The sequence below is a fragment of the Fragaria vesca genome, linkage group LG3 (assembly GCF_000184155.1).
Source record: "Fragaria vesca subsp. vesca linkage group LG3, FraVesHawaii_1.0, whole genome shotgun sequence".
NCBI classification, from domain to species: Eukaryota; Viridiplantae; Streptophyta; class Magnoliopsida; order Rosales; family Rosaceae; genus Fragaria; species Fragaria vesca.
In genome coordinates this window covers 3,538,212-3,551,122 of record NC_020493.1, presented here as the reverse complement: position 1 = coordinate 3,551,122, position 12,911 = coordinate 3,538,212, and the positions used below count along the sequence as shown (strand labels likewise).

At 39.8% G+C, this 12,911-nt stretch overlaps 1 protein-coding gene across 1 annotated transcript in view; it reads right to left on the bottom strand.

Moving 5' to 3' along the window:
- The window catches only part of LOC101310880, a 1,534,871-nt gene that overhangs the window by 196,717 nt on the left and 1,325,243 nt on the right, over positions 1 to 12,911 (bottom strand). The gene's annotated exons all lie outside the window — the stretch shown is intronic.

The window sequence follows — 12,911 nt, the reverse complement described above, 5'->3', positions numbered from 1 at the left end:
AATGTGATGATACTAAAAGATATGTACGAGAAATTAATACAAATCTAGAGTGGTAGGACTAGTAAATTAGGAGCAATGCCAAGGATATTTGGGGGTAAGGTATCAGATGACGTTAGGTCGGGTTGATGTCATTGGAGCTATGTTCCTCGTTTCCCGGAAAGTCCAGCAAAGAAAATGGGAATTCGATTCCCAGCTGCTTTGTTTTTCTCTTTTTATGTAAAATGGTCCTCTCTGAATTTTTATTTATTACCGAACCAACTCTTAACTGATGGCCTTTGATGGGGCAACGGCACAATTTTTTGCTTGATAGTTGAGCAACCTCCGTGATCTTCTTCTTTCTTTTATCGAGTATATTATATCTTCAACATTATACATAAAACTGTGAAATAAAAGAGGTCGGAGTATTAAAACTAAACTTTTAATTTTTTTATCGAGTATATTATATTTTTAATATTGATTCATGAAACTGTGAAATACAAGAGGTCAGAGTATTAAGACTAAACCCTTGATCACAGAAACTAGAAACAATATCAGAAATCCTTACAATTTTATAATTTCTTTTCTATGTGTATCATGTAATTTTGATGTTATTGGTTAGATTATTGTCGGCTTTTGAGAAATAATTTGACGGTGAAGAAAAATAGTAAGTGAGTTTGACATCGATGGCACAATATTGATTATATATGGTCATGAGCGACAAGTGAATGAGATCATGTTGCATGGATGATATTTAATCAAATTAATCCCACAAAGATGATGAAAAAGATTGTCAGCTTATCTGCTTATTAAGGAATACTTAAAGTATACCTAGTGTGAGATTTTACAATTATTCTTCAAGTACGTGAAGACATGGTTACTGTTAGGTTTCCTAGGACCCTACACATGCTCCTCTCTGCTCATGACCTCGGGTTAATGTATAGCTCACATATTTGGGTACGTAATCAAATATGTAAAACAAATAAACGTAAAGCCCTTGATACTGCCTAGCTAAAGAAGATAAAGAAAGAAACTACCAAAGAAAAAGCCACTGAAAGTAAAAAACAAAGGAAAAAAGTGTATTCTCTTTTACTTATTCCAATTCCCAGTAATCTTGACCAACTTCTACCTCAATTGCTTCAATCTGAAGGTGATCGATAACATAGAGTAGTTAAGTAAAGGTTGTTATATTATATATACCGGTTCTTCTGCATTTTTCCCCCTCTGGGTTATTTACCAGCATCTATCAGTTTAATTTCTATCAGTTTCACGTACATTTCAGTAGGATATGTTTGGTCCAAAAATCCCTCAAATTCACAGCTCGGGTTTGTTTGGATTCACAGCTAGATAGGGAGTACGTTTGCTTGGCTACAACCAAGTATCCGGCCACTTGCTCCCAATCGCAATCAAGATTGTGTACACCCTAGCCTTATACAAGCCTGGACGTCGCTGATTGTCACTAAACAACCAAAGAATATAGACAGAGACTTTAATTTTGGTTTCGAAAATTCCAAGCCGCAAAGAAAACCAAACCAAATCAAATGGTTTTAGGGCTTCAAACAAGGCTGCCTTGACCTTTGACCAGTTGACTCCATGATCGATATGTACGTATCGTTAAGTCAGTCAAGCAACGATTTACAGAATAGAAGTGGGGCGTCTAGTCATGATCGTTCATCGACGACAACTCAATCACCCTTCTGGCTTCTGCGAAGCAAGTCTGAATTCATTTCTGATCGATATCAAGCTTTTGGTAGGGTCATACGTGCCCAGAGTTCAATCACACGTGCGATAAGATATACAGAAGAGTTGATTCGTCGCATTCACACACAGAGTTGCAGATAGACCCGGCCATGCCCTAGTGGTACCATGCAGTAGTCGTATAGGCGACGACGACGACGATTAGCCTTATGGTTACCAAAAAGTGGTAGTTTGGCAGAGGAGAGGCTTTTCGTTTTAGGGTTTACATAGGTTGGTATCGATCATGGAGGACGAGGGGACGAGAGAAGAGACGACTTCATAATAACTGCTCAAAGTTCGTTTAAGGAATGTTACCACACACTAATGCCGAAACCATTTGTATTAGAACCTCATACCTGATTTCATCGGTTAACTAAAGAGGAGGGAGTTTTTGTTCGCACAAAATGCATGTAGCTTGCATAATAAGCATGTGTGACTATGTAAGATAAATGGTAATTCTATAAGTGTCTAAACATACAAATGAGCTAGCACACCGTTGAATCTGCGGGATTTCCTTCATTTTTTCAAACCCGCAATCACAGTTTGGATAAACATCGATGGATTTGTGTAGTAATAATCATTCCCATTTGCATTCATATGTCACACACAAGCTAGAATCGAGTTCCCATTTGCATGAGAAATCCCCAGTATCCAGAAATCAATGAATTACTGGTCAAATCTCAATGTGGATAAGCCTAAATTACAGTTGTGGCCGCAGCTTCAATGCCTAGCTCTCTCGAAATCTGAAAGTGCATGAATTAATATATATCGATTGGTGCAATATTGTCTCCCATACAATTTTTATTATATGAAACAAGATAATGTAGAGAGGTCGAGATAGCAATGAAGTCAACACCCAGAAAAAATTTAGGATTTAGAAGTCAGCGGACGAACATGATGTTGATCGAGCTAGCGGACCATCCAGTTCGATCATCTTTTTCTTCGTTTAAAAAAAAAAAAATTAATTTGTAAAAGTTGCCTCAAGGCTAAGACTACGGCGGATGATCATAGAATCCTATAACAGACGAAAGGTTTATTTGATTCTACGACATGATAGATGATGATCTGGGTTTAGCTTTCTCATTCGTGAATCCATTGACCAATATTTGTTTAAAATTTTCAGAGTCAACTAACAAATTTTATAACGGAACTAATGAATTGAATTTTCTTGATGAAAAATATTCCTACATACGGGATACGAATCATACGATACTATCCGGTATTCATTAATTTCACATTGGTGTGTATATATCTATCTCATGATCAGTAGTGTTCACATGATCACCTAGTGACCAAGAAAATCATGATCAATCACAGTTGGATGTAAATCTAAATGATGAAAAATAAAACAACTTAACTTTAAAATAATATTTCTCATTATGAGGAACATGAATTAGATATAAATTACGTATTAAACTAAATAATTTATATCTAATTCATATTCCTTAGTAGATATTTAAACACACTGATCAGTGGTGACAACTCTGACAACTACATTCGTTGAAAAAGAATCGAAAAACAAAAGTAATTTAGCTCTTCGATCGGTATCACAAGGCCGGCATCCCATCATTTTAGGGTATATATATATATATATATATATATATATATATATCCTTAATATCCATTATACAAATCATATTGTTTATTCTACTATGCATGATTTCTATCGTTAAGCCAACTTGTTCATACTTCATATACATTAAAAGACAAAAGCACGTAACGACTACACATTTTAATATACGAGAGAGCCGTTTGAGTTCTATATATATGCTCAAACTCGATCTCATAACTCATTGTATGAACAACCTGATATTATCTAATATATTATTGATGCTAGCTAGAATTATATAGTACTCTTTCAACAATCATCGAGTCGTTGACTCATACCTGCGTGTGTAGACAACAAATATCTAAGTGATCAATGCTAGCTAGATAGTTGTTACAAACTACAACAGCATGGCATGTCTGGAGTTAAAGACAGGTCTGCCATGGATGAAATCTTGAAGTTCTGCACCAAATCAGAAAGCCAACCACCACCAGATAACAAACTTTCGAACCCCTGCCTTCAATTGGAGCCAAAGCCAATATGTCATAAACCCCAAAATATATATGCTGGATCATAATCTGGACCATATTTCTTTGAAGTTTTTGCAGGTACGTAGGGTTTTGTGTGTATAAATGTTTTCAGTCAACTGTTTATACAAGTACAACAACTCCATACATGATATAAGTACGTCTCAGAACTCCAGAAGTTGTCGGCTTCTCAACCATCCTTACAGTGCGTGAGTGGCTACACAGAACATTTTGTGGCACCCAAAGTGCCCAAGTTGATGATTTAAAATCATCTTGTTACTAAATTTTCCTGCATCCAAAGCCAACTTGATTAGTTTCTTTCAAACAAGACAAGAATTGAGCTTAGAAATTAAGTTGAAGAATTACTAGCTAGTTGATCATAAGATAATAAAAACCTTTGGATGATAAGATCAAGTTGATCATAAGATAATAGAACCTTTTGATTTTCAAGGAACACTTAATTTGTATCTTTTGACAGTACTAGATGATCTAAATTAATCTGGAGTTACATGTAATAATACTTAGAATAATCCAGCCACATTATGATTAAGTACGACGTACGTAGGAAAAAACACAATGGATAATTGCATGGAGGAATAACAATGCAATATGCCTCAAGTACCAATTCAGACCACTGCTAGTCTTCGCCTCTGTATCCTCTCAAGAGCCCCAAAGGGGCTTTGGGGAGAATCATCTTCAGGCTTCTTTCTTTTGTTAGCCATATGTCCAAAAACAGAAAATGGGACATCTTTTTGTGCAATCTCGACCATCTTCTCGTTTTCATAATCAGTTTCTTCTTCGGGTAGTTCAATATCTTCATGATAACCAGCACTAACTTTTATCTCCCCGCCAATGCTTAACCTCTGATCCTTTTGCATCACAGTATAGTCCGTCTGGCTATAGCTTGCAGACACAGTCCGTTTGATTCGAAGCATATCTCTGAAAGTATCCTCATTTCCGTGTTGCACCTCAAACTCGAGCCATTTGTTCCATAAATCCACATCATAATTCGGATGTGAAAGCTGTGATCCATACATATATACTCTCCGAGCACGATCAATTTCACCCAAGCTCTTCTCAAGCTCGGCATACTTCAAACACATTGTCTTAACATCCTTGTGTGGGAGACCAGATTCTATTGCTTGCACATATATCTCCCTTGTCTTGGAGACTCCAAATCTCTCAGCTGCGCGGGCGATATATATTTCGTACATGCTCAACTTGTCATGTTCCGGAACAGCCTCAACTGCTGCATGATAAACCTCCATAACCCTCTTAGCTAGACCATAATCCTCCTCCATCTTTGCAAACTGAAGATACAAAGGTTTCTTTGAGTCCGCCGGCGCCGCTTTAATAGCATTCTCGAATAGCTCTCTTGCGCGTTCCATTTGTGTCCTCCCATATCTCTTCACAAACTTTGAAAGATATGTAACCCATATGTCTTTGACATGCGGGTACTTGAACATTTGAGTGCCCTTTTCATACACTTTGAACGCTTCTTCAAAATACTTGTGCTCTTCCAGAAGGGATGCATAGTTGATTATGATTTGTGGTGTCGCTATTCTAAGATCCAACATTCTCTCATACACTTCCCGAGTGGATCCTAATGTACCAAAGCTCTCCTCCAAGTCCACATATAAAGTCCACAGTCTCGAGGACTTGTAGAGTTTCATCTGAACTGGTTCATTCCCACCTGCAGCCTTCGCTCTACGTTTCACCTCAGCCGATGGCTCTGCTGTAGCCACACCCATTAGTTCTCGGGATCTTCGAGAATTCTTATTCCTTAGTTCCATCTCTGCCGACTCACACCACACACATGCCAAATCATCGACATCCTTGTAGTTCGCTTGCACTGCTCTCTCGAAAACCACTTTTGCATTTGCAATGTCTCCTTGAGTTTCATACAACTTAGCAAAAGCAACCCACAATGTGTGAGGCTTCCCCACTGCTAGCATTGGCTCAACTGTCTTCAGCGCCTCCACATAAGTAAGTACCTGCTTCGCGGGATTTCCCTCGAAGAGTTTCACTCTCCGATGCCACTGCTCTACATTATGTGGATTCTGTCTCAAAGCAACAGAATTAACCAGCTCAGGTCTTCTATTCATCAAATCCTCCAACTGTGCCAACCTCAAATCAATATCATTATCACTGCACAGCCAAAAATCCTTCATCAATGTCTTCTTAAACTCAACCTCAGATAAGTTTACATTGATTCGAACATCTTCTTCTTCCTCCTCCTCCTCCTCATCATCATCATCATCCATCGTCTCCATCTTAATAGCAATGAAACTCTCCAAAAATTGAGCATACGAATCAAAAACAACACCAAAATCTCTCACAGTCACCACACTTTGCATAGCCTCCTCAAACACATCCCTAGCCTTCTCAAACAATCTCCTCTTGATGTAATACTCAGCCAGCGACGTCCACAGCCTCCCCACCTCGTCTTTAACCTTCTTAATCCCACATCTAATGATAGCATCCACATCGAAGCCCAAGACATCTGTAGCGTGCTTAGCAAGCAAATCACAATATTCCAACCACAACGTCTGCTTAGTCTTCCCCTTTACTGAACAAAACTCATCATCATTCAACACCGAGGCGAGCCTCTCCGCCGCCTCTTGCCAAAGACGAGACTCGATCAAGAAATTAATATAGTCTTCCACATAAGTAGGGTCAAATTGTAAGTACCTCCGGTAAACCCTAAGCGAGGTCTCGATCGGAATACCCTTCTGACGAACGAAAGCAAGGTAGAGCTCCCAGACGCGGTCGTGTTGTTCCACGGGAAGAGCACACAGCGCTCTGTCAAAAGTCCGGCGAGTCCTGGTGACCAATTTCTGCTCCGTCAGGCTCTGCAGGTACATAAGCCAAATCCGCGGCATCTTGTGCATTGTGACTAGGGATCTTTCGAAAGTGTTGTTTAGGGTTTCGTAATCGGAGTGATTGTTGCGAGCGAGTTCGAGGCGTTCGAGAAGGTAAGCGTGCCAAAGCTTGTAGCTTCCGGAGAGGGCCTTGACGGCGCGCTCGTAGATGATTTGGCGCGTCTTGAACGGCGCGTCGGATCGGGCAATTAGGTATCGCCACCATAGCTTGAGGCTGTATGGGTTTCGGAGAACATCTTCTTCGTAGAGAAGGTCGTCTTGTGAGGGATATAGCTCGTGAGAGATGGACATGGCAAGCTAGGTTTGAAGAGATTGTGACCCCAGTAGAAAGTATGGGGGTTGTGGAGTCCACCCGAAATTGCTTGAACCTAGGCATGATGCGTGCTTATATATATGAGAAAACAACCGCTTAAACCGCTATAGGATTAAAAGAAATTCAGATCTAAAATAAACTAGAAAACATAAAAGACTACCAAATTCGGATGACCGAAAAAACCCATACGTTGAGGAAACGTCAAGTTTGACTCATCTTGTTTTCCGCTTCCGAAAAGGTATAATAGATTTTAATAGTTAGCGAATTATCACTACCTAACTTCAAATTACAACCGACTCATCTTGTTTTTCGCTTCCAGAAAATGTATAGATTAAACATTTAGCGAATTCTCACTACCTAGCTTCAAATTACAACAACATACAAAGCAATTTGCGATAAATGCATTAAATTGCAAATAACTTGTTATTTAGTTTGATTAAGTTTTTGATTCCTAGTTAAGTTATGTTTCTAATCCAAGTTGAATTGTGCTTACTTTCTCAATCTGATTCATTGTGGTGCCTATAAATACCTATAACGAAGAACAATACACCCCATAGAATAGATTTTATAACTTTTCCTTTAAACTTTCACTATTCAATTTCTCAAGTTGAATTACACGTAACAACTAGCCGCTGCCGTAAGTTAGTAATATGGCTGGTCAAGAGGCCTCCGTTGAAGAAGTTGCTGCAACACGAAGAGAGATGCTAAGAGCCCTTAGAGCTGCACAGAAGCTGTCAAACTCTCCGGATGAAGACTCTTCTTCTGTTGACAATAACAATGTCGATGACATCGACGAAGTTAGTGAAGGAACGAATACGAGTGTCAAGTTCCGAAATTATTTCCCTCGTGATAAGAAGCTTATTAAGGAACAAGAAGGGAAGCTTGAATCTGGTCCAACATCCAAGTTTGATGATCCTATTGGAGCAGTGGTGCCTTCTCCATTAGAGAAGAAAAAGGACTCGTTCAAGGATCTTGTTCCCAGACCACCACACTTTGAACTTCAAAGGGATGTGCAGAAGAGGCTGGATAAGCTTGAAAGGCGAACGCTGAAGGCGTTATGTAAAATTATGGAGCAAGAGAATGAAGGTGCATAAATGGTAAGCTAGCTATAGATATATACATAATAGAACCCCAGCCGTCTCCTTTGATATATGTAATAGTGAATTTCTTTCTCAGAACTCTGTTCTGTTGTTTTATGAGTTTGGACTTTGGAGGGGGGTCACGTACTCATGTTTCACCACATTCATGTCTTTAGAAATTGGACTAGCCAATGGAAACAAGGCCTTGTTCATTGGGCCAGGTAACAACCCAAGTAGTCAAGTTCGTATTCAAGGCCAACTTTTTCTTGTTCTTTTTACTTGCATGAGTTTGATGGCAGATTCACCAAAACACAAAGAAGAATTCATATTTGGGGTATAGTTTCCTTGAGGTTTGTTGACACCCTAAAATCCAATGCGTGCTTTAAGGCCAATTCAGACTTCAAGACGAATTTATACTCGCAACTATACTTTATGGCTTACTAATCACCCCTGAATGAGAAAACCATCAGACAAAGAAAGATTGAAACTTACATCTCACAACGAATTGTCATCCAAAACGTGACAAACATACGAATTCTTCCATAGAAACAATCTGTCAAGTATCACAAGAAACTTACATGGTCCATATGTAGTTGGACCCTGTCCAGTTCCATATACCCTTTTTTTTTTTTTTCGGTTTAAAACCTCGATGAAACGAGGGAAATTTATTGAGAAGAAAAAAAATATATTCCGGTGCCAGTTCCATATACCCTACTGTAAAAGCTAATCCTCGTTCAGCATAAGAAGTTAAGAACTTAAACCATTCCCTTCTTTAGTCCAGTTCTTTTAGAATCATAATTTTATAGACTTGAAACCCCAAATGCCTGAACGTTTGGGTCATTCAAATAAACATGCAACCAACAATTTTCAGCGTTATGCATAATGCTGAAACATGCAACATTGTCTTCTCTTCTTCAATAGGTAATTGACACAAGAGACAATACCAGATAGGGACAAGCAATTACAGAAGGAAACTTCATCTATCACCATCTTCTTGTCCAGAAAGGTAGATGATGAAATAGACCTTGGTTGCCCCTACTCACATGCTCATATGGGTTTTCATGGCTTTCCCATGTGATATCTCCTAAATAACACAGGCAAAATCCTATACATTTGTATATCCCCCATCTGACTTAAATAAATGCACTTGCATTATCTTCAATCATTCATTCCCTGCCAGATTAATATCTTATGTAGAAAATAGTTTAATAGACCTTCTAACTATAGCTACAATCTTCACAAAAAGCTGTCATTGTAAGACAGAATTGTAATAAAAAAAATGGAAGTAGTCAAGTAGATTTTGATTCCAGCTTTGAGATTCACAGACATTGTTAGAACTTGGAAAATCCTTGTGCAGATATACAGTTTCTATAAACAAAAAATGCAAGCACATTATTGATGGATTCAAGAAAGCCAGATTCCACTTAACATACTTCGAAATCTGTTTGTGGATAACTTCTTGACAACTCTCTTGGCATCAGTAACTTCTGCTTCTGCAAGTTTCTCAATGTTTTTCAAGTACCCAGAATGGGCAATTTTCCTTCTCCCACTGTTGCAACTTGTCAATGACATTAAAATGGAGAACAAGAACTTCTTGTTACCTGCATTTCCTAGCTGGTCTGGGTCAAACCGCTGCAGAAGAAGGCCTATGTTCCGATCATCCTGCACAAAACGTTTTCGATTTTTGGGGTTCAAAACCATGCTGGAGAGCGCCTCAGCCGCCATTTCCCTAACCTCAAATGACTTGGAATCAAGAAACTTAACCAGCTCCGTCATGAAATTTGCATCCCCCATTGCCTTCTTGGCTTCCTCCGATGCTTCACACAGCCTAATCGCCACCTTCAACGCCAATTCCTGACTGGAAACCTCCCCATTTCTTAAAAAATACATAAGCTGATCCACAAACCCATGCTTGATCAACACTCCAACACTACTACCGCAACAAAAACACAAATTCTCTATCGCCCTCAACGCAATCTCCCTCACTTTGCAAGAACAATCCGAGCTTGGCTCCGAAACACGCAGCAATGCTCGAATCCCTCCCTCCTTAATCACCAAACTCCGAACCCCTTCATCCCCAGAAGCTACATTCTGCAGAAACTCAATTGCATTTATCTGCAGCCCTTCCTCTCTAGACCTCACAAGCCCAATAAAAGTCCCTACAGCTCCTTCTTCCACCATGAACCTCTTTATCTCTTCCACCCCAACCAGATTCTTAAGCACCCCACAAGCTGCACTAACCAACCCACCTGAGCTCTCCCCACTCTCACATAACTTAAGCAGAGCTGTGACTCCTCCATGAGCTGAAATAGACCACCCATTGTCTCCGTTCTCAGTTAACCTCTGCAAACTTCTCGCTGCTCCTTCTTTCCCAATTTCACTCCCACACTCCAAAACCCTAATCAACGGCGCAATAACTCCGGCGCCGATCAAAACCCCTTTACAGAATCCAAACCCAGAAACCAAACCCACAATCTTTGCCGACCCATCTTGAATTTCGACCTCATTCGAATCAAGAAACCCAATTAGCAATCCCACAACCTCACTCTGCTCCACAACCACCTTCACATACTTCTCGTCTTCCTCAATCGAATCGTACAAGCTCTTCAAAGCTTGAAGCTTCATCTCTGCGTCGCCGACCTTCATTCTCGTCGTCAAGTCCCTCACGTAGAACCTCATGTCGTCTCTGCAAGCCCCGTTCCCGGGTTTCGACACCACGATGGCGAAGCGGTGGGCCAGCACGCCGGCGCTGTAGATTTCCGAGAGGCTTCCGGCGTGGAGATCGAGCTTTCCGGCGAGCTTGTCGAGGTCGCTCTGCATCAGAAGCTTGCCGGAGTAGGAAAGATCAACGCAGCGCCGAGCGAGGTCGTGGCACTCGTTGATGGTGTCCATGGTGGGACCCAGAACGCCGGAGAGGACTGGGTTTTCATCTCCGACGGCGGCGAGGCCGGAGTTCAATTCTTCGAGCTTGGCTGTTATGGTTTTCCATTTTCCGGCGAAGATTTTGATGGAGTAGGTGAGGGAGATAAGCGACGAGATGGACTGAATGGCTTGCCGGAGACTTGATTCTCCGGCGCCGGTGGAGGGTCGCTCGGCGGCTTCTTGGCCCTGCTTTTCTTCCCTCATTGTTGGTTTTCTCACTGGTTTTGGAGAGAACCCATTTACCGGCGAGGTGGGTGAGAATATTCCGGCGAATCTGATCGGAATATGGAATCTAGAAGTGGACGACTATCTTATCGTGAAGAATAGAGAGAAAAAGGGGGGGGGGACACTTTAGCTGCTTCAGTTTTCTGTGCGCTTCCTATACTTATCTCTCTGGTTTGGCAGCTGATCCATTTGGTATGGATTTTTGTGTGCATTTACGAGACTGACCTTTTCGTCTGGCGTGTAAGTCTGATGGTGATAGATCAGTGGAGAATTAAATGGGGGTGTTTGTGTCATTTCAAGGTGAAGAAAGGGTATCTCCAACTCTAACTGTTGGAAGTTGGATCCCCCATATTCATAGGAAGGGTTAGTTTCAACATCATACGGATACGAGTAGGTATGGTGTATTCGTACATGTTATAAATTTCGGTAATACAATAGCGTAAATTAAATTTCATATACAAATACTGAAAACCCCTCTCGTAAGCTGATAAAATTGTTTCGGTTTATAACTATGTGGATGTTCAACATTATATCTGATGATTTGAGCATCATCATCAACCTGGTGAGATTGTGATTATTGTATAATGACAATTATTGTCAATATAGATAGATGTGTTGTTATCATCACACTGTTATATAAGTTGGGGGATTAATATCTTACTATTGGAGGTAAAGCTTCGAAGCAATGCTTACATTACGCAAAGGGCTAGTTTACTGTATTTTAGGTACCTTTAGTCTTCATAGTGGAAGTTGGAACCATCTATTATGCTACATTTTATATACTCATTGTCGATGTCATGTTGGCTAGTTTCAAACCAAGAAACCAAGAAAGAAGAAAAAGGTTGGTTAGTCTTCCTATTGTTCTATATTCTACTAACTCAACAGTATCACTTTCATTTGAGCTAATATTTTATTTTATTTTATTTTTTATTATGTTATGTTATCTTAAAGACTTTTTAAACGTATAATTTAAGACCGTGACGCATGTGAAATGTTTCAACTATACATTATAGCATAGTGCCTACTCAATAAGTTAACACCATAATTCCCATGTTTATTTTGTTGTACCATTTCATAACTGTAACGATATTTGTGCACACAAGTATAACATTTGCAAAGACTAAAAAGAGGTAAAAAATTTCATCTTGTACTAAGTGAAAGACCATACTTTTGTCAAAATGAGAAAGCACCTAGCTAAATATGCCCATCTATGGATAAAAGGGAACGTTTGCGTTGAGTACACGAGTAAGAGGTTGTTATTTTTCAGAAATTTCCATCCTTTGGACTTTATAACTTTTCAACTTTATATGAACTTGTTGTGGAGAAACTAGTTAAGTTTAAGCAAACCAAGCATGAGACAAATTAGGCAATGATATGAGACCTAGTGATACCATTAAGTGGACTAGTAGTGAGGTTGTTAAGGTTAAGGACCACATCTATAAAGGTCCTTCTATCTTGATTTGGTGAAAGGGAAGAAAAAGGGTGGCTTTCAATAGGCTTAGCATTCAGATGAAACAATCCCACCCCACCATGTGAAGAGAAGAAGCCCTTTGTTGGGTGCCTTGTGCTAGCACTCTTCTTCTTTTTTCTCAAAATATGAAATAGCTAGCTTGAAGTGGAGCTTAATCTCTATTTGGAGTAGAATGGATTATGCAGGTAGTAGGAGCTTTAAAAAGCCAAAAGCTTCATACCCTTTCACAAGGG